Source organism: Tamandua tetradactyla, chromosome 7 (genome assembly GCF_023851605.1).
Source record: "Tamandua tetradactyla isolate mTamTet1 chromosome 7, mTamTet1.pri, whole genome shotgun sequence".
NCBI classification, from domain to species: domain Eukaryota; kingdom Metazoa; phylum Chordata; class Mammalia; order Pilosa; family Myrmecophagidae; genus Tamandua; species Tamandua tetradactyla.
The window spans coordinates 19,136,295-19,157,102 of record NC_135333.1 but is presented as its reverse complement, the minus strand read 5'-3'; the positions used below and the strand labels follow the sequence as shown (position 1 = coordinate 19,157,102).

General features: G+C 36.6%; 1 protein-coding gene and 2 pseudogenes across 6 annotated transcripts in view; all 3 read right to left on the bottom strand.

Moving 5' to 3' along the window:
* The window catches only part of CDC42BPA (CDC42 binding protein kinase alpha), a 463,135-nt gene that overhangs the window by 391,105 nt on the left and 51,222 nt on the right, over positions 1-20,808 (bottom strand). The window lies entirely within an intron of this gene.
* Positions 11,091-11,581, bottom strand: LOC143689489 (zinc finger CCCH domain-containing protein 14 pseudogene; annotated as a pseudogene).
* Positions 11,206-15,424, bottom strand: LOC143690845 (zinc finger CCCH domain-containing protein 14 pseudogene; annotated as a pseudogene).

The following is a 20,808-nucleotide window of genomic DNA, read 5'->3' as shown; positions in this document are numbered from 1 at the left end:
TTCAAGGAGATGATAAAATATACATAAAGAGAAAAAGATATTAAGAAGACAATATGTGAGCATAAAAATAATTTAAAAGTAAAAAAACAGAAATTATAGGACTTAAAGGCATAATAATAGAGATTAAAAATACATTAAAGGCAAAAAAACAGCAGATTTGAATGGGCAGAAGAACTAGCCAAGCAGAAGACAGGACAATCAAAATCATACAGACAGAAAAGAACACAAAAAAAGTCAGCACTGCCTCAGGGATTTGAGTGACAGAACAAAGGAGACAAACATTTATGTCATGGATGTTCCAGAAGGAGAAGAGAAGGGAAAAGGGGCAGAGAGAATGGCTAAGGAAATAAAATGGCTGAAAGCTTTCCAACTGCTAAAGAATTAATGGCTGAAAGCTTTCCAACTCTTATAAAAGGCACAAATACACATGTCCAAGAAACCCAACATACTCCAAACAGAATAATTCTAATGGATCTATTCCAAGACACGTGCTAATCAGAATGTCAAATGCCAAAGAAAAAGAAAGAATTCTGAAACTGTCAAATGATTCATCACATGCAAGTGATCCTCAGTAAGACTAAGCACTGAATACTCATCAGAAACATGGAGGAAAGAAGGCAATAACATGACACATTTAAGGTACTGAGAGAGAAAAAACTGTCATGCAAAAATTCTTTATCCAGTGAAACTGTCTTTCAAAAATGAGGGAGGATTTAAAATATTGAAAGATAAAGAGAAACTGACAAGAGTTCATCAACAAGAGAACTGTCCTACAGGAAAGAGTGGCTTGGCAGAGTGCAATGTAATAAAGAGTTTAAAATATTCACAGAGAAACAGAAATGGAGAGAGTTCATCAACAAGAGAACTGCCCTACAAATGAGAGTAGTTGGTATAGTAAGATGTACTGAAGATCATCAGTAAGGTTAACTAAAAGGGTAAACAAAACCCATCAGAACTGTATCCTTAATATACAACTCTACTTTTTAATTCATATAAAATCAGAATACAATTGAGCAAGCAAAAGGAACATTTCTTGCAAGAATGTGCAAAATATAAAGGGATAAAGTGGCAGAAAAATGACATAAAGAGGGGAGACGGAAACATATGGGAGCAGAGAACATATATTATGTTATCGAAACTACGTTGGTATCTTTTCAGATTAGTTGTTTTACAGATGCAGGTTAACCACAAAGAAAATACTTTAGAGATATACAGAAACAAAAATGAGAGCAGGATCAGATAATATCACAAACTATCAACTACATGAAAAGGAGACTGCAATAAAGGTAAAGAGAAACAAAAAGATGGTAGAGCTGAAGAAAGAACTGCCTTAACAATAATAACACCAAATGTCCCCAACCAAAAGACACAGGTTGACAGAATGGATTTAAAAAAAACATAATCCAACTGTATGTTGTATACAAGAGACTCGCTCAAGACCCAAAGACACAAATAGGTTGAAAATGAAAGGCTAGAAAAAGATAACTGGTGCAAACAGTAACCAAGAAAGAGCTGGGATAGCTATACTAATTAAAGAGCAAATTCACGTTAAGTCAAAAGTTGTTTTAAGAAACAAAGATGGACACTATATGTTAGTAAAATGGGCAATCCACCAAGAAGAAAGAACAACAAAATATTTTGGCACCTAACCATAGCTCCCAAAATACATGAGGAAACACTGGCAAGGGAGAAATAGATATCTCTACAATAATAGTTAGAGGCTTCACTACACTACTTTCATCAAATAAACAGATGATTGATAAGGAAACACAGAACTTCAATATGATAAATGATCTAAACCTGCGAGTTATATATAGAACACTGCAACCAAAAAAAAAACAGGATACACATTCTCAAGTGCACATGGATCATTCTCCAGGAAGATCACATGATGGGGCACAAAACAATTTGCAATAAGTTTTGAAAGACTGAAGTCATAAAGCATCTTCCTTAGCCATAATGGAATGAATCTAGAAAACAATAACAGGGAGAGAACTGGAAAATCAACACATATGGAAATTATAATACTCTCTTAAACAATAGGTGAGTCAAAGAAGAAACTGCAAGGGAAATCAGTAAATATCTTGAGACAAATGAAAATAAGAACTCAACACATCAAAACTTATGGATGCCTCAAAGGCAATGCTGAGAGGGAAATTTGTAGCCCTAAATGCTTACATTAAAAAAGAAAGAACCAAAATCAAAGACCTAACAAACACCTGGAAGAACTAGAGAAAGAACAGCAAACTAAAGAAAACAGAAGGGAAGAAATGACAAAGATCAGAGCAGAAATAAATGAAATAGAGAATAAAAAAAGACAGAATTTACATGAGCAAACATTGGTTCTTTGAAAAGAGCCAATGAAAATATCATTCCTTAGCTAAATTGGCAAAGAAAAAAGTGGAAAGACACAAATAAAAATCAGAAATGAGATGGATACTGGTGGTCAATGAGAGGAAGAGGGAAGGGGTATGGGATGTATGAGTCTATTCCTTTTTCTTTTTATTTCTTCTTCTGGAGTGATGCAAATATTCTAAAAACGATCATAGTGATGAATATACAACTATGTGATAAAAAAGAAATGGGGGGGACTTCATTACTGAACCCACAGAAACAAAAAAGATCATAAGAGGATAACAAGCACTATAATCAACAAATTACACAACCTAGATGATGAACTGGACAAATTCCTAAAAACACAAACAACCTACACTAACTACAAGAATGAAGAAACCTCAACAGACCAATTACAAGTAGAAACTGAATCAGTCATCAAAGATTCCCCCACACACACAAAGAAAATTGCAGGACCAGATGGCCTCACAGGGGAATTCTACCAAACATTCCAAGAATAATTAATACCAATCCTGCTCAAACTCTTCTGAAAAACTTAAAGAGGAGAGAACACTACCTAACTCACTCTATGAGGCCAACATCATTCTAACACAAAAGCCTCATAAACATCCTGCAAAAAAAGAAAATTACAGGCCAATTTTTCTTATGAATATAGATGCAAAAACTCAACAAAATAGTAGCAATTCAAACCCTAGAGCGCATCAAAAGAATTATATACAATGCTTAACAAATGAGTATGACTCTTGTATCATTACGTTGATATTTCTTTTAGTCTCTCTTTAGTGTCTTAAAGAACGCAGAAGGAAAAGCCTAAAATTGTAGAACTGTAACCAATACCAAACTCTGAAATCCATTCTATAACTAATTATTGCAGTGCGTTTTGAAATTTATTGGGGTTTTTTGTATATATATTATTTTCACAGTAAAAAAAAATTTTTTTTAAGAATTATACAAGGTGGATCAAGTGGTTTTTATCCCAGGTATGCAAGCGTGGTTAAACATAAGAAAATCAACTAGTATAATGCACCACATTATCAGAACAAAGGAAAAAAACACACGTTCATCCTAATTGATGCAAAAAAAGCATTTGGTAAAATTCAGAATCCTCTCTTGATAAAAACACTATCAAAATTAGAAACAGAAGGAAAGTTCCTCAACACGATAACAGGAATATATGAAAAAGCCACATCTAAAAACCACACTCAATGAAGAAACCCTGAAAGCTTTCCCTCTAAGATCTAGAACAAACACGAATGCCCACTGTCACCACTTTCATTGTACTAGAAGTTCTGACCAGAGTAATTAGACAAGAAAAAGAAATAACAGACATTCAACTTGGAAAAGAAGTAAAACTTTCATTATTTGCAGAAGACATGTTTCTTTATATAGAAAGTCCAAAAAAATCTGTAACAAAGCTACTAGAGCAAATAAACCAATTTAGCAAAGTGGCAGGATCAACACGTAAAAATCAGAAGGGTTTCTATGAACTAGAAATGAGCAATCTGAGGAAGAAATCAGGAAAAGAAAAACTCCATTTACAATAGGAACAAAATCAAATACGTATGAATGTAACCTATGATATAAAACATTTGTACACAGAAAACTACAGAACATTGCTAAAATACCAAAGATCTAAATAAACAGAAGGATATACAGTATTCATAGACTGGAAGACTAAATATTATTAAGATGTCAATTTTACACAAAGGAATGTACAGATGGAACACAATCACAATCAAAATTTCAAAGGCCTAAATATATAAACCAAGACTCTAAAACCTCTAGAACATGTAGGGAAAATTCAGGGAAGCACCTTCAGGATTTGTGCCAGGCAAAGTCTCCTAAACTTTACACCAAAAGCACAAAGAGTGAAAGAAAGATGGACCCTCCTCAAAATTAAAAACTTCTGTGCAAAGGAAATTGTCAAGAAAGTGAAAAAAACAACCTACTCAATAGGAGAAAATACTTAGAACACATGTATCTTGTAAGTTTAATATCCAGAATATCTAAAGAAATCCTACAACTCAAAATAAAAAAACAACCCAATTTAAAAACAGGCAAAAGATTTTGTTCTAGTTTGCTAGCTGCCGGAATGCAACACACCAGAGACGGATTGGCTTTTAATAAAAGGGGATTTATTTTGTTAGTTCTTCAGAGGAAAGGCAGCTAACTTTCAACTGAGGTTCTTTCTTACTTGGAAGGCACAGGATGGTCTCTGCTGGTCTTCTCTCCAGGCCTCTGGGTTCCAACACCTTTCCCCAGGGTGATTTCTTTCTGCATCTCCAAAGGCCTGGGCTGAGCTGCAAGTCCTGAGATAAGGAATGCCGAGCTGCTTAGGCTATGCTACCTTGCACTCTCTCATTTAAGCACCAGCCAATTAAGTCAAATGTCACTCATTGCAGCAGACACACCTCCTAGCCGACTGCAGATGTAATTAGCAACAGATGAGGTTCACGTACCATTGGCTTGTGTCCGCAGCAACAGAACTAGGTATGCTCACCTGGCCAAGTTGACAACTGAATCTAACTAACACATGTCCACCCCTTGTCAACTTGGCAACTTCAAGCATCACCTTAAACAGGTGCAAAAAATTCTCTTCTTGCTGTGGACCTGTGAATCTCAAAACAAGGTGTCTAGTGCCAAGATGCAAAGGAGGATACTCACAGGATACAGATTTTCATTTCCATAGGGAGAAATTGGAAGAAACACAGATGTAAAACCTGCAGGGCAAGCACCGTGGGATCTCAAAGTCTGAAAGTCATTTATCCTTCAGCTTTAGAAAGTGGCAGTCCCACCCCTTCCAAGGGCCTATGCAGTGGCCAGCCTCTTTCCAAATCAACCTCAGGGAACATCGAGGAGACCACCTCTGGGCTCCACTCTCTCCAGGCATCAGGGCCACCCCTGGGCTCTGCCATTTCTGGGGCACACGCTCAACCCCTCCACATGGTGGCAGCCAGGCTCTCCCAGTCCCCCAAGGAGCGTGCCACACCTTTTCCAAGGCCCGAGGCTGCACAACTCTTCCACTGCAATGAGAGGGGAGACTCATCCTCGCCCTTCAGGGTAAACTCACCCTCTCCATGTATATGGGTGGGTCCACTCTCCTGGCCGAGGTTTCTTGGCTTCAGACCCGAGCTTCCATGGTTCTCACTCTGCAAGTTCCAATTTTTTCCTTTTTGTGTCCTCCTTTGTCAAGATTGGTAGTAGTTCCATTTACACCAACAGTCTCTTCAAACACTCCAGGACTTTGTCATCAATCTCTTCACAGTTCCTCCAAAGTCTTCCCCTTAGCCATCCAAAACACCGTTCCAACAGGTCTGGTATTTGCAAACCACAGCAGCACCCCACTCTCCGGTACCAAATCTGTTCTAGTTTGCTAGCTGCCGGAATGCAACACACCAGAGATGGACTGGCTTTTAATAAAAGGGGATTTATTTTGTTGGTTCTTCAGAGGAAAGGCAGCTAACTTTTCACAGAGGTTCTTTCTTACGTGGAAGGCACAGGATGGTCTCTGCTGGTCTTCTTTCCAGGCCCCTGGGTTCCAACAACTTTCCCCGGAGTGACTTCTTTCTGCATCTTCAAAGGCCTGGGCTGAGCCGTGAGTGCTGAGATGAGGAATGTCGAGCTGCTAGGCTGTGTTACATTGCGTTCTCTCATTTAAGCACCAGCCAATTAAGTCAAATGTCACTCATTGCAGCAGACACGCCTCCTAGCCGACTGCAGGTGTAATTAGCAACAGATGAGATTCACATACCATTGGCTTGTATCTGCAGCAACAGAACTAGGTATGCTCACCTGGCCAAGTTGACAACTGAATCTAACTAATACAGATTTCAATAGACATTTCTCCAAAGAGGATATATAAATGGCTAAAAAGCATATGAAAAGACTCTCAACATCACTACCTGTTGGGGAAATGCAAATCAAAACCACAAGATAACATTCCACACCCATTAGAATGGATACTATTTAAAAAAAAAATACAAGTGGAGAGGATGTGGAGAAACAGGAACATTCATTCATTACTGGTGGGAAGGTAAAATCATGCAGCCACTGTGGAAGACAGTTTGGTATTTGGGGGAAGCTTAAGTACAAAATTGCCATGTAATCTACCAATCCACTACTAGTTACAGAATCAGAAGAATTGAAAACAGGGATGTGAAAAGACATCTGAACACCAGTGTTCACAGTGACATTGTTCACAAATGCCAAAAGATGGAAACCTCACAAGTTGTCCATCAAATGATGAACAAATAAACAAAATGTGATACATACATACAATGGAATTTTCTCATTTGTAAAAAGGAATGAAGTTCCACTTTGACACATCTGACAACATCCATGAATCTTGAGGACATTATGCTGACTAAAATAATCCAGGCACAGAGGAACAAATATCATTTGCTCTCACTGATATAAACTAACTATAATAAGCAAACTCAGAATTAAAATTTAGAACACTGACTACTAGGGGATAGACTGGGGTAGAGAATGGGGAGCTGATTTTACAGAATTTCTATTTAAGTTTATTGAAAAAGTTTGGAAATGGGTGGTAATTAATTGAGTGTAATTAACAGCACAGAAATATGTATGTGGATGTGGTTAAAGGGGATGTTTTTGGATTGAGTATGTTAATAGAATTTAAGTTAGAAGATAAAACATGGGACTGTATAACACAGTGAACCCTGTCATTTGTAGGGCTGGGGAAGGATAGTGGGATTGAGAAGTGACTGCTAAGGGAAATCGGGTTTTTCATTTGGAGTAATGAAAAATTCTAAAATTTATTTGGTGATGAATACACAATTCTGTGAATATACTAAAAGCCACTGACCATACACTTTGGATGGACTGTATGATATGTGAATATATCTCAATAAAACTGCCATAAAGGAAAAAAAAAATACTTGGGTTAAAAACTTGGCTCTGTCACTGAATAGCTGAAGAACCTTGGATAAGTTACTCAATCTAATTCTCAATTTCTTTATTGGGACTAAACTAAACACTAATTCAAAGGAAATAGCAAAAAAGTATTGTATAAGCAGATGCGATGAAAACCTTAACAAGGTAATACCCTAGTTGTAAGAGGATTAATAAAACTGGGGGAGTTCGCTTAAAATAAAAAAGAATGATGGTGAATGGAGATTCTGAAGAATGTCTTAGCCTGCTAAATGTCTGGGTGCAAGGTTGAGATGGATGGAACATACGCATCTGTCCATGGTCCTGAACCTCCAATAAATGTTAAAGCATAGTTCATTCTCCTAATCGTGGAACTCTTGTTCAAAGTTTCCCAGGAATTCTCTAAAAGGTAAGCACTAATGTAAAAGGAGCGAAGGAACAAAGAAAAAGACACAAATGACCAGAAGCTTTGGAATAGCATAGCTGATGTGAGATGACCAATGGGGGAAGATATGCTCATATATACCAAAAAGAAGAAAATATTTTTCCCAATCTGTGAATTTGTGTGAAGGGCCTTACAGAAAGTGTATGGAATTAGACACACAAGTTTGTATCAACTCTATAGATCTCCTGAAATGGATACCAAGTTAATAAAAATCTCCAATATATAGTGCAAGGCAGGAGGGAGGGGTGTAAAGGGTAACAGAGAGGAACCCATTTGCCTTATTTCTACTTAAGTTCTTCCACACACACATTACAATAGCTATTATGAAAAAGTAGACACCTGACCCAAGCCATCCCAATCATATTCCCTCTTCCAATAAAAAGAAGTAGAGACTAGGGTCAAAGAAAAGAATCCCTAGATCGAACTTAAAGATACTGATTAACTTTAGACTTTAAATTGCATGGAAGCTTCAACTGGGTAACCACTAAAACAACAAAAAAGAAGTGTATGTCTTCTAAACAATAAAAATTTAATCAGGAAAATACACTGAATTAAAAGATGAGGAGAATAACAAACATAGGTAAGGCATAAAAAAGAAAGGTATAAAAAATGGTAGCAATAAAGCCAAATAAATATGTATTTATAATAAATGTAAACATCCTACACACTGCAGTTAAGATAAAATTATTTCACAGCAGAGGGAAAAATCTAGTTATTGTTGTTTTCAAAACACATTCAGATGCAAGGATACAGAAAGAATGAAAACAAAAGAATGGAAAAAGATAAACCAACAAATGACCAAAAAAAGCTACATTATTTATCTTAATATGAAAAGAAAAGGGGAATTTTAAGGTAAAAATTCTCAATACAGATGACTGTCTTTACATAAAACATATAACTCATTGGGAAAAATATATGTAAGTCTAAACTTTAAACTTTTGTAAGTCTAGTCAGTCTAACCTCAAAGTACATCATGGGCAAAAACTGACAGAATTATATGGAAAATTTTACAAACTCCCCCTCAGAAAGGTGGGTGATTTCAATACACATCTCTCAGCAACTGATAAATGAAACAAACAAAAATTTGAACAACCTAAATAACAAATTGGATACAATAACTGCATAAGATATATTATTTCAAAAAATTTGTTCAGTATAATACTGAACAAATACTGAGCAATGATACAAATAAATTTAAAATTGTTTAAATAACTTTTAAAAAAGAATTTGGAAATTAAAAACATACCTCTAATCAACTCAAAGTCAATGAAGAAAAGAGAAATAGGAAAATACTTAGAATGGAACAATAATGAAAAAATATAGCAAAACATGTGGGATATATTTAAGGTGGTACTTAAAAATTTAAGCCCTTAAAACATATATTTAAAGAATGCTAAATATTAATGAGATAATCATATAACTTTAAAAGATGGAAAAAATAATAGATGAAAGAAAATAATATAGTTGAGAGTAGAGGTTCTATACAAAACAGTATATTAAATAGAGAAAATCAACATCACAAAAAACAGGTTCTTTTACAAGACTAATAAAATTGATAAACTTCTAAAAAGAGTAATCAAGAGAAAAAGAGAAGGGCGGGCCATGGTGGCTCAGCAGGTAAGAGTGCTTGCCTGCTATGCCCGAGGACCTGGGTTTGATTCCTGGTGCCTGCCCATGTTAAAAAAAAAAAGAGAAAAAAAGAGAAGACACAAATAAGCAATTACAGGAATGAAAAACTGGGTGTAATTACTGATGTTCAGAATTTAAACAAAAAAATCATTTTTAAATTTGTCAGTAACATTTAAAATTAAGATTAAATGGACAAATTCCAAAAAAACCCAACTGGTCAAATGACAGAAGTAACAGAAAAAATAAGGACCCATTAATCTAATAAACAAATTGGATCCGTTTTAAAAAGCTTTCCACAAAGCAAACTCCAAGATGAGATGGATTCACCACTGATCTCTTTCAAACTTCCCAAGGGTCAAGGAAGAACCGACACCACTATTACGTAAGGGAATACTTCCCAAGTTATTTTATGAGGCCAGCATAATCTTAATACCAAAATCTCACAAGGACAATATAAGAAAACTACAGACTAAACTCTCTCATGAACATAATACAAAAATCCTAAATCAAAGCATTAGCAAATCAAATCAAGAAATATGTTGTACCTGGCAAACAAATTTGGCTTAATCCAGGAATACAAGATTGATTTAATATTCAAACATCTAGTTTAATCAACACATTGATGGAATAAAGATTTAAGAAATCATATGCTCACTTCAATAGATGCAAAAAATTGATAAAATTCAATACCATTTTACAAAAAAAACAGCAAAACTAAAATCATCTTAGCAAACTACAGATATACAAATAAAACTCTCCACCTATTGTTTTTGCTTTTTTGGCAAAATATATATAAAACAAAATTTGCCATCTTAATTATTTTAAATGTACAATTCCAAGGCATTAATTATATTTACAATGCTGTGCTACCATTATGCTTAAACAGTTTTTAAGTAACTTCTGAAGCTAATATTGCCAAAAGTAAAGTTCAAAGCTAGTCCTCTCAGACTATCTCCAAAGCCCATTCTTTCTCCGCTACATTCTAGCAATGGTTGTGAAATGTTTTTGGTAACATACCATTGTTCTCCTAAAAGGTTCTGAGAAGCAATTCATTCCCTGAATTCTTTTAAATTATAACTAAAATATTCAATTAAATAGTTATAACTGATATAATTTCAGTCATATTCAATATTGCATATGTGCTTTAAAACAGACTACAATCAAAACCAAGAATCTGGGCAGGCCACAGTGGCTGAGCAGGCAGAGTTTTTGCCTGCCATGCCAGAGACCTGGGTTCGATTTCCGATGCCTGTCCATGCAAAAAAAAAAAAAAAGAATTTGTAAAAGTTTATAGAAAAATGTTCACCATCAGATCAGGATGGCAAAACTAGTCCTAAAAAGACAAGATATATTTTTGGTTAGAAAAAGTATGACTATAATTTTTCACCCAGGATCTGAAGCCCATGTTATGCTTCAGAGTTCTCAGAAAGATAATGGATGATAGCAGCATTTCATTAGTTTGTAAGCTAGTGAAATAAAACATCTGCTTTGATCCTTCTTGTTTTTTTTTTCCTACAAACATGTCCCCTATGTTTTAACAGAATTCAGCTTTTCTGAAACTGTCTTTTCATACTCAAAAAAAAAAAAAACACCCAAACTTAAAACCACTTAATACACTTGCAAACTTGAAAAATTAGATATTTCAGATAAGTAATAAACTTCATATTGTAAAAGCAATATATTTCAGGTTTCAAAGATTTGACAAGTACTTAAAATATCTTTCATCAGTACATGGAAACTTTCAAATTCATGGTTTCCTGCGTAAGCATCATTCACTGGCATGAGATAGAATCCATTTCAAGATATGTGGTGGTGGTACTGAAATGGTGGGATGGTAAAACATATTGTCAGGCCCTGTACACTGCATTTGCAAATCTACAGTGTTTTAGAATAGATAGAAGGGACATTGCATTTTCTTACAAGGAGGAAATAACTGGTAAAGCTGATTACAGAAGGAGGTACTGGTGTTGTAACTGCTGGTTTTGGAGACAGTACTGAGATTCTTCTACTCATTCAAGTGATGGGACAATCTGGTTTGGAACATTTTACATCATATTTACAATTTCAATGAACAAACATTTTCCAGAAAATTTATACTTGGGAAAGGCTTTACAGGATGATGTATGCATATCCATCCCCAATTTTACAGACAGGATGGCACTTTCAATACTCCAAAAGTTTTTCTGGTTTCTGTGTTACAGTCAATTCACTCATCTCAGATTTGACTATTCTAAAGAGCTTCTACATTACTAGGTCAATTTGAGGTCACAAAAAGAATTGCCTCTGTTTAGTCCTTGATTTTTCCTATATTATCTCCTCTCCTTTCCTCTTTTTTTTAATGGGCAGACTAATTCTGGGATTCTACTTTGACCCTTGACCACTTCGACAGCAATTCTTCTTCAGAAGTTTGCACTGTAGGAGCAACTGGAAATATCTCTTTCTGTAAAACTACAGAGTTGTTCGTTGTTTTTGCTACGGATTCTTCAGCTTCAGACATAGCCTTCAAACTGAGATTCTTCTTAGCTTATTTAGAGGTCACCTTTTAGATTTGTAGCACTGAATACGAACGGAGAGGCTTCTTGTCCAAGAGCCATAATCATCATATTCCTCCTTTTCTCCTCCATCATGATTGAAATTTTTTACTTTAAACAACTGCACTTACTGTAGGCAAGTTTCTATTCTAAAGTTTTCTTCCTCAATATTCTTTTTTCCTGTTTCTGAAGAAGAGACTATAAGTCTTCTCTAAGCTGTGAAGTACTTCTGAGTCACAAAAAGGCCATAGAATCATACAGTAACAATGGGCTTTCTGGCACTGCCTACAGTTCTCTAAGTTTTAAATGAAGATAAGAAATGATTAAAAAATTTTAAATAGTAATACTGTTTGCTCAGGAATGAATAAAATACAAACAGCAAAATGCACAGCTCTACCTAAATTTTGCTAGTGCTTCTTAACTTTATTCAAGTACAGAGAATCTCTAAAGCACAAAACATTGAATAAAATGAAATATTAAATATACGTTTTCATAAAATTTATCAAAAAAGCAATAAATTACTGGTATACAGTCAGTTCTACTATAATGCTTGCTTTGAAAACAAAAATTTATTCCACTGAAACTAGTATAGTGAGGAACAATTTGGGCATAATGCAAATTTTCTGATTATTTATGCATGATTTTGGTGATAAATGCTAGGAGAACACAAAGTTAGTTACAGGTATAGTCTGTTCTAAGGCAAAATGATCCTCTGGCTTTAGACCTTTGAAAACTCAAAACACGTTATTTGCTGCCAACATACAAAGGAGGAACAGTTATAGGATATATATATTTCCATAGGGAGGAAGGAACACAGGGGCCACAGGACCCAAGCAGTTTTGAAAACCCGCAGGGCAAAGTCCATCAGATTTCAAAGTGTGAGAGTCATTTATCTTTGGGGCTTTTGATAGCAGTAGTCCCACCCTTTCCAAGGGCCTATGCAGAGGCCTGCCTCTCTCTGAATGCAACCCTGGGAGACATTGGGGAGACCACCTTTCTCTTGTCTCCACCCTCTCCAAGCATTGAGGCCGCAACCAGACTCTCTGCCATCTCCAGGGCACACGCTCAACCTCTCCAACTGGTGGCAGCCAGGCTCTCCCCAAATCCCAAGGAATGTGATTCACTCTCTCCAACGCCTGAGGCAGCATGACTCTTCCACTGCAATGAGGTGAAGGCCCATCCTCTGCCTTTGGGGCAAACCCACCCTCTCCACTGGCTTAGGTGGGTCCACTCTCCTGGCATGAGGTTTCTTAACTTCAGACTCAGCCTCCATGGTTTTGCCACTGAAATTATTTTTCCTCCAATGTGTCCCTTCTCTGAACCCCCCAGTCCAGACTGGCAGCAGCTCTGTTTATACAGTTCCCACAGCACTCTCATTGGCTTTCTATGCAGTAGCCTTGGATCGTGCCCATCAGACATAAGAAGTTCCCACAGATCCTTCCTGGATAACTCCATGTCCAATCCTGGCTTTCTCTGAAATGGCTGACTGGTTTCACATTTGGTTAAATCCTTACACAGGGCACTATTCTCTGCAGTCTCCCTTTCTGGAGGCCCAGAATTTTCCAGGACATCAATTTCTGGTTTCTTTGTACTCAAGAGTTCAGTCTTCAGCTTATCTCTCTTCTGTTGCATTTCTCTATTAACTGTGAAGAAAAACCAGGCTGCACTTTCAACATTTAATTTGGAGATCTCTTCTGCTAAATATCCAAGTTCATGGCTTTTAAAATCTGCCTTCCAGCCAAAGCCACCAATCAATTTTGCCAGATTATCTGCTATTTTAAAACAAGGATCACCTTCCTTTCAGTTTGCAACAGCATGTGCCTCATTTCTGTCTAAGGCCTCGTTACAGGTATCTTTAGAGTCCATATTTCTACCAATAGTCTCTTCAAAGCATTCTAGGCCTTCTCTATGAAGCATCTTACAACTCTTACAGAATCTTCCCTTTATCCATTTAAAAAGCCGTTCCAACATGTTTGGTATTTGCAAACCGCGGAAGCAGCACCCCACTCTCTGGTACCAAAATCTGTTCTAGTTTGCTAGCTGCTGGAATGTAATATATCAGAAACAGGTTGGTTTTTAAAAAGGGGGGAAAGTTTCTAGTTTACAGTTCTAAGGCAGAGAAAATGTCCCAATTACAACAAGTCTATAGAAATGTCCAATCAAAGGCATCCAGGGAAAGATATCTTGGTTCAAGAAGGCTGATGATGTTCAGGGTTTCTCTCTCACTCTGGAAAGGCACAGTCACAGTTTCTCTCTCAGCTGGAAGGGTAAATGGCAAACACAGCGTCATCTGCTAGCTTTCTCTCCTGGCTTCCTGTTTCATGAAGCTCCCCAGGAGGCATTTTCTTTCTTCATCTTCAAAGGTCACTGGCTTATGGGCTCTCTGCTTCGTGGTGCTGCAGCATTCTCTGCTCTCTTCGAACATCTTTCATTCTCCAAAATGTTTCTTCTTTTATAGGACTCCAGAAGCTTATCAAGACCCACCCAAATGGGTGAAGACATTTCGTCGCCTAATCCAGCTTAACAACTACTCTTGACTAAATCAAATCATCCAGGGAAATGATCTGATTACAGTTTCAAACATACAATGCTGAATAGGGATTAGAAGAAACGGCCACCTTTACAAAATAGGATTAGGATTAAAATGTGGCTTTTTTTAGGGTACATACATCATTTCAAACCAGCACATTATTTTTTTAAATTTTTTTATTGTATAATACAAATAAAATGCAACAAAAGAAAAAAGCAATAGTTTCAAAGCACTCTTCAACAAGTAGTTAAAGGACAGATCCCAGAGTCTGTCATGAGCTACCATACCATCATCTCAGATTTGTCCTTCTAGTTGCTCCAGAATAGAGGAGGCTAGAAGGAATAAATAACTTTCATCATCACAATCAACTTTTTTTCTTCTTTGTGAAAAATAACATATTCATACAAAAAAAGCAATAAATTTCAAAGCATAGCACAACAGTCATAGAACAGATTTCAGAGTTTGGTATGGGTTACAATTTTACAATTTTAAGTTTTTACTTTTAGGTGCTCTAAGATATTGGAGACTAAAAGAAATATCAATTTAATGATTCCACAATCATATTCGTTTGTTAAACACAACCGTCTTTGTATAACTCCACCATCACCTTTGATCTTTTCATCCCACTCTTTAGAGGTATTTGGGCTATGTCCATTATACCTTTTTCACATGGGAATGGGTATATAATATGGGGTAGGGAGAAGGAATTAGCTGATGTTCTGGTGAGGCTGGGCCCTCCAGGTTTCAGGACTTATTTGGTCAAGGGACCCATCTGGAAGCTGAAGGTTTCTGGAAGGTTACCCTAGTACATAGAGCTTTTGTAGAATCTTATATATTGCCCTAGGCATTCTTTAGGAATGAGTGAAACTGTTTTGGTTGGGGTTTGGCAAGTTGTTATAGGTAGCAATGTCTAACTGAAGCTTGCGTAAGAGTGATCTCCAGAGTAAAACCTCTCGACTCTAACTGAACTCTCAGCCACTGATACTTTATTAGTTACACTTCTTTTCCCCCTTTTGGTCAGGATGGAATTGTTGATCCCACAGTGCCAGGGCTGGACTCATCCCTGGAAATCATCTCCCACGCCCCCAGGGAGACTTTCACCCCTGGATGTCATGTCTGAGGTTGGGGAGAGTGCAATGATTTCACTTACAGAGTTGGGCTTAGAGAGAGTGAGGCCATATCTGAGCAACGACAGAGGTCCTCCAGAAGCAACTCTCAGGCATATCTATAGGGAGGCTAATCTTCTCCATTACCTACATAAGCTTCACAAGAGAAAACCTCAAGATCAAGGGCATGGCCTATTGATTTGGGTGTCCCTAATGTCTGACACAGTATCAGGGGATTCCCTGATGGTAATGTTCACTAGTTCCATATTTTTTTCTCCCATCCCTCAAGGGACTTTGCCAATATTTTTTTATTATCTGCTTAATACATTCTAGGATGTATCCAGGCATTACATTAATACCATACAGGATTAAAGGCCCTCATTCTTATTCTGGACTCCCTGTGTTTCAATTTTCAAATGAGCTATCCAGACAGACTGAGTTAGATTATGGCTACAGAAAATTTAGGTTCCAGACAAAATAAACCTTCTTCCTTTGGTCTCAAAGAGTTGGTACAGTAAGGCCATGTTCTTTTAATCCATTCCTGTGGCTCCAGATCTATTGTGGGTGGGGGCTTCTGGTTAGCTTACTTCAATTTGAGATGTGACCCCCTCATTCAAGGTATTAATCTTTTTACTGATTCCCTTATGAAAGGAAAAAGGACACAAAAAGCCCAGAGAACTCAGAGAGAAATACCCAGAAAAAAATAAAAAGAGATCTTAAGAGAAAGAAAAGCCCTGGGGATTCTAGGAAAAGACCCAAAGAAGCTCAGAGAGGCGGCCATTGGAACCAGGAGCTGAAAGCAACAAAACCCAGAAGCAAAGGACCAACAGATAGCAGCTAAGTGCCTTGCTATCTGACAGAAGAAACTCAGAAGCCAGCAGCCTTTCTTCAAAGAAGGTATCATCCTGTTGATGTCTTAAATGGCATCTAAGGACATTTTCACGGCCTTAGAACTGTAAAATTGTAAACTAATTTGTTTACTAAATCCCTATTACACAAGCCAACCCATTTCTGGTATGTTGCTTTCCCACAGCTTTAACAAACCAAAACAGACGTAATCAAAATTAAAAACTTTTGTGCACCCAAGGTCATCAACAAGAAAGTGCAAAGAAAACCTACAGAATGGAAGAACATAGTTGCAAATCATATAGTTGATAAGGGTTTAATATTCAGAATAAATAAAGAACTTCTACAAAAAGAAAGAAGCCAGTTAAAAAAAAATGGTCAAAGGACTTGAATAGAGGTTTGTCCAAAGAAGATATACAAATGGCCAATAAGCACACAAAAAGATGCTCAACATCATTAACCATCAGAGAAATTCAAATCAAAACCACAATCAGATTCTACTTCAAACCCACTAGAATAACTACTATTAAAAAGACAGAAAATACAAGTATTCACAAGGATTTGGAAAAACTGGAACACTCTTACATGGTTGGTGGGAATTTAAAATGGTACAGATACTGTGGAAAATGAGTAGCAATTCCCCAAATGTTGAACATGAAATTACCATATGATCCAGTGATTCCACTTCTAGGAAAATGAAAGCAAGGATTCAAATATATACTCATAAACAAATGTTCATATAGCAGTATTATTCAGAACCCAATTATCCATGGACAGATGAAAGATATACAAAATGCTGCATAGGAACACAATATACTAAAATTCAGCTGTAAAAAAAGTAATGAAGTTCTGATGCATGCTACAACAACGAACTTTGAAAAATAATGCTGAATAAAATGAGACAGGTACAGAAAGACAAATATTGTGTCATTCCATTTATGAAATATCTAGAAAAGCAATTTCATAGAAAAAGAAAATAGAACAGATGTTATCAGAGGCCAGGGAAGTGAAGAATGGAGAATGACTGCTTAATGAGTACAGAACTTCCGTCTGAGGTGTTGAAAAAGTTTTGGGAAACTTATGGTGGTGGCTGCTCAACACCATGAATGTAATTAGTAACACTATTCCATACATTTAAAAATGGTTAAAAATGGGGAATTTTGTATCATATCTATACTACCAAATTTTAAAAAATATTAATGGAAGGGAAAATGTTAAAATGAAAAAATTCTACCCACTGACTTAATCCTTCCTGAAAATTAAAGACTTCAACTATTCTATTTTAGCAGAATTTCAGTGCTTTCATGTTTCTTGAAGATGATTGTATAATGATAGAGCTTTCACAATGTGACTGTATGATTGTGAAAACCTTGCATCTGATACTCCTTTTATCTACCTTATCAACAGAAGAGTGAAACATATGGAATAAAAATAAATAATAGGGGGAACAAATGTTAAAATAAATTTAGACTGAAATGCTAGTGATCAATGAAAGGGAGGGGCAAGGGGTATAGTATGCATGAATTTTTTTCTGTTGTCTTTTTATTTATTTTTCTGAATTAAAGCAAATGTTCTAAGAAATGATCATGATGATGAAAATGCAACTATGTGATGATATTGTGAATTACTGATTATATATGTAGAATGGAATGAGCATAAGTTAAGAATGTTTGTGTTTGTTATATTTTTTTTAAAAGTTTAAAAATTAATTTAAAAAAAATTTCATTGCTCTAAGGGTAACGACTTCAAATACACTAATTGATGCAATATCCATTCACTGAAAGTTGCATATAAACAGATCTCATAAATATTTCTAAATAAACATTTGTAAATTTATTGATATATAATGATATAAAAAGTTTGATAAATGAGAGATACACAAATGGGTGAAAAGTATTTAACTGACCATAAAAAATGAAAGTTTCATAAGCCACTGTGGACATACATTAATATAAGATCAATTTACAGCTCATATAAATTCAGTCTTACTCATTCACCACTCTGTGCATTAAAAAAAATGATTACAAAAGGAATCTAAGAATCAAGTAGGAAGCTTCTATCTATAATAAAAATGTTTATTATATAACTATATTTCTTTTCAAAATGCTTTGAGGAATAATTTATAAACTATTTCTACTATAACTGAGAATTAAAATACAGTAATTCAGACTTCATCTTTCCATATCAGATATCATGATGGTGTAGTTTGATGGGTATTTGACATATCTTAATGTTTTGCAATTAATAATTTTATAAGGATTTTCTATATTTCATTCTCCTTGAAATTAAAAACTAAAATTGAAACACCTTACAACTTGTGAAATACACATAATACACAAATTTATTTCCAAAACCTTAGTTTGCAATTTAGAATATAGTATCTCATTAAAAAAAAAAAGTTACAAATGCTGGTTAGCTTTTCAGATAAATGCACAAATATCTTTAAGCTTTAAACCTGTGTCTAACATGTAATTGTCCAAACCTTCTAATCACCACCACAGCCAGCAAAGTTCCTAGACTTAATAACTCTGGAAATAAGTACACCAATATTCTCAATCTGCGTTTCCTAAGGAAAGCCTAAACTGGAGAATGATGCCATCAACAGGGGAAGAGAATGATGCCATCAACAGGGGAAGATAAGACGTCTGCTGAAAAAGTCTCTTGTTCAGAATCAATTAATAAAAGGACAAATTCCACTTGCTTGGAACTCTGGAGTAAAACAGAGACTGGAAAAGGACTCCACAAATGGTGAATTGAAGAAAAAGAAAAGAAAATGCCAAAATCAGGTAGGAGATTAACATACAGAGCCCACCTGTCCAAAGCACTCTCCCTCAGTCAGTCCCACACAGCATAAGAGTCACACTAAAGAGTTGCACAGAAGAAGCACAGAGTAGGTCACTCCTACAGTGAATGAAGACTACAGAGCAACTCACTGTAATGAGTCAGAACCCCATGCGTATTCAGGCAGACGGACCCAAGCCCACAGCACCCATGGTATGAAGATTGCCACATACAAAAGTGACCACAGGGTAAAAAGAGACCATGGCACAACTGCTGGCAAGAGGTACACACATTCAATCCAGTCTCTGTTTGCTGGACCACCTAAATGCAAAATGGACCTTTTTGGATTGACCTCATTTGGCTTCTGTGGGCAATAAGCCCTAATGCAGAAACTGCTGGAGGCAGAAAAGCCTCACAGAGAAGAAAAGGGGGGGACTGAAAATCTGTAAAACAAAATGGATGCCAGAATCAGAAAGTGTAATAAAAATGGGGCACTGTGTAAAGGAGATAATTTGAACAATTCATAGGGGCTAAGGAGAAAATTTTGTACAAAAACAAACAATGGATCAAGATTCCCAGAGAAGGAACAGAGAAAAGGAACTTTCTACTAGAGGTGTAGAACCTCACACAAAAGGGCAATCTTAAAAATTGCACCAAGTGTCCAGGGTAAGAAGCAGGTGCAGAAGAGATTAGAATATAAGAACAATTAAACACAGGTTATACTAGGTGTCCTAGTCTGCTAGCTGCCAAAATGCAATATACTAGAAACAGAATGGCTTTTAAAAAGAGGAATTTAATAAGTTCCTACAGTTCTAAGGCCAAGGAAATGTCCCAATTACAGCAAGTCTATAGAAATGTCCAATCAAAGGCATTCATCCAGGGAAAGACACCTTGGTTCAAGAAGGCTGATGAAGTTCAGGGTTTCTCTCCTCAAGTGAGAAGGTACATGGCAAACATAGTCACAGCTTCGCTCTTGGCTGGAAGGGCACATGGTGAGCAAGGCATCATTTGCTAGCTTTCTCTCTTGGCTTCCTGTTCTAGTTTGCTAGCTGCTGGAATGCAACACACAAGAGATGGATTGGCTTTTAATAAAAGGGGATTTATTCTGTTAGTTCTTCAGAGGAAAGGCAGCTAACTTTCAACTGAGGTTCTTTCTTACATGGGAAGGCACAGGATGGTCTCTGCTGGCCTTCTCTACAGGTCTCTGGGTTCCAACAACTTTCCCCAGGGTGATTTCTTTCTGATCTCCAAAGGCCTGGGCTGAGCTGCGAGTGCTGAGATGAGGTATGCTGAGCTGCTTGGGCTGTGCTACGTTGAGCTCTCTCATTTAAGCACCAGCCAATTAAATTAAACATCATTCCTTACAGCAGGCACATCTCTTTCTTAGCTGACTGCAGATGTAATGAGCAACAGATGAGGTTCACATGCCATCGGTTCATATCCACAGCAACAGAACTAGGCACGTTCACCTGGCCAAGTTGACATCTGAACCTAACTACCACACTTCCTGTTTCATGAAGCTCCCATAGAGGTGTTTTCTGTCTTCATCTACAAAGGCTGCTGGCTTCTCGTGGCTATGTCATTCTTCTCTGCTGTCTCTGAATCTCTCATTCTCCAAAATGTTTCCTCTTTTATAGGACTTCAGAAACTAATCAAGACCCACCCAAATGGGTGGAGACATGCCTCTACCTA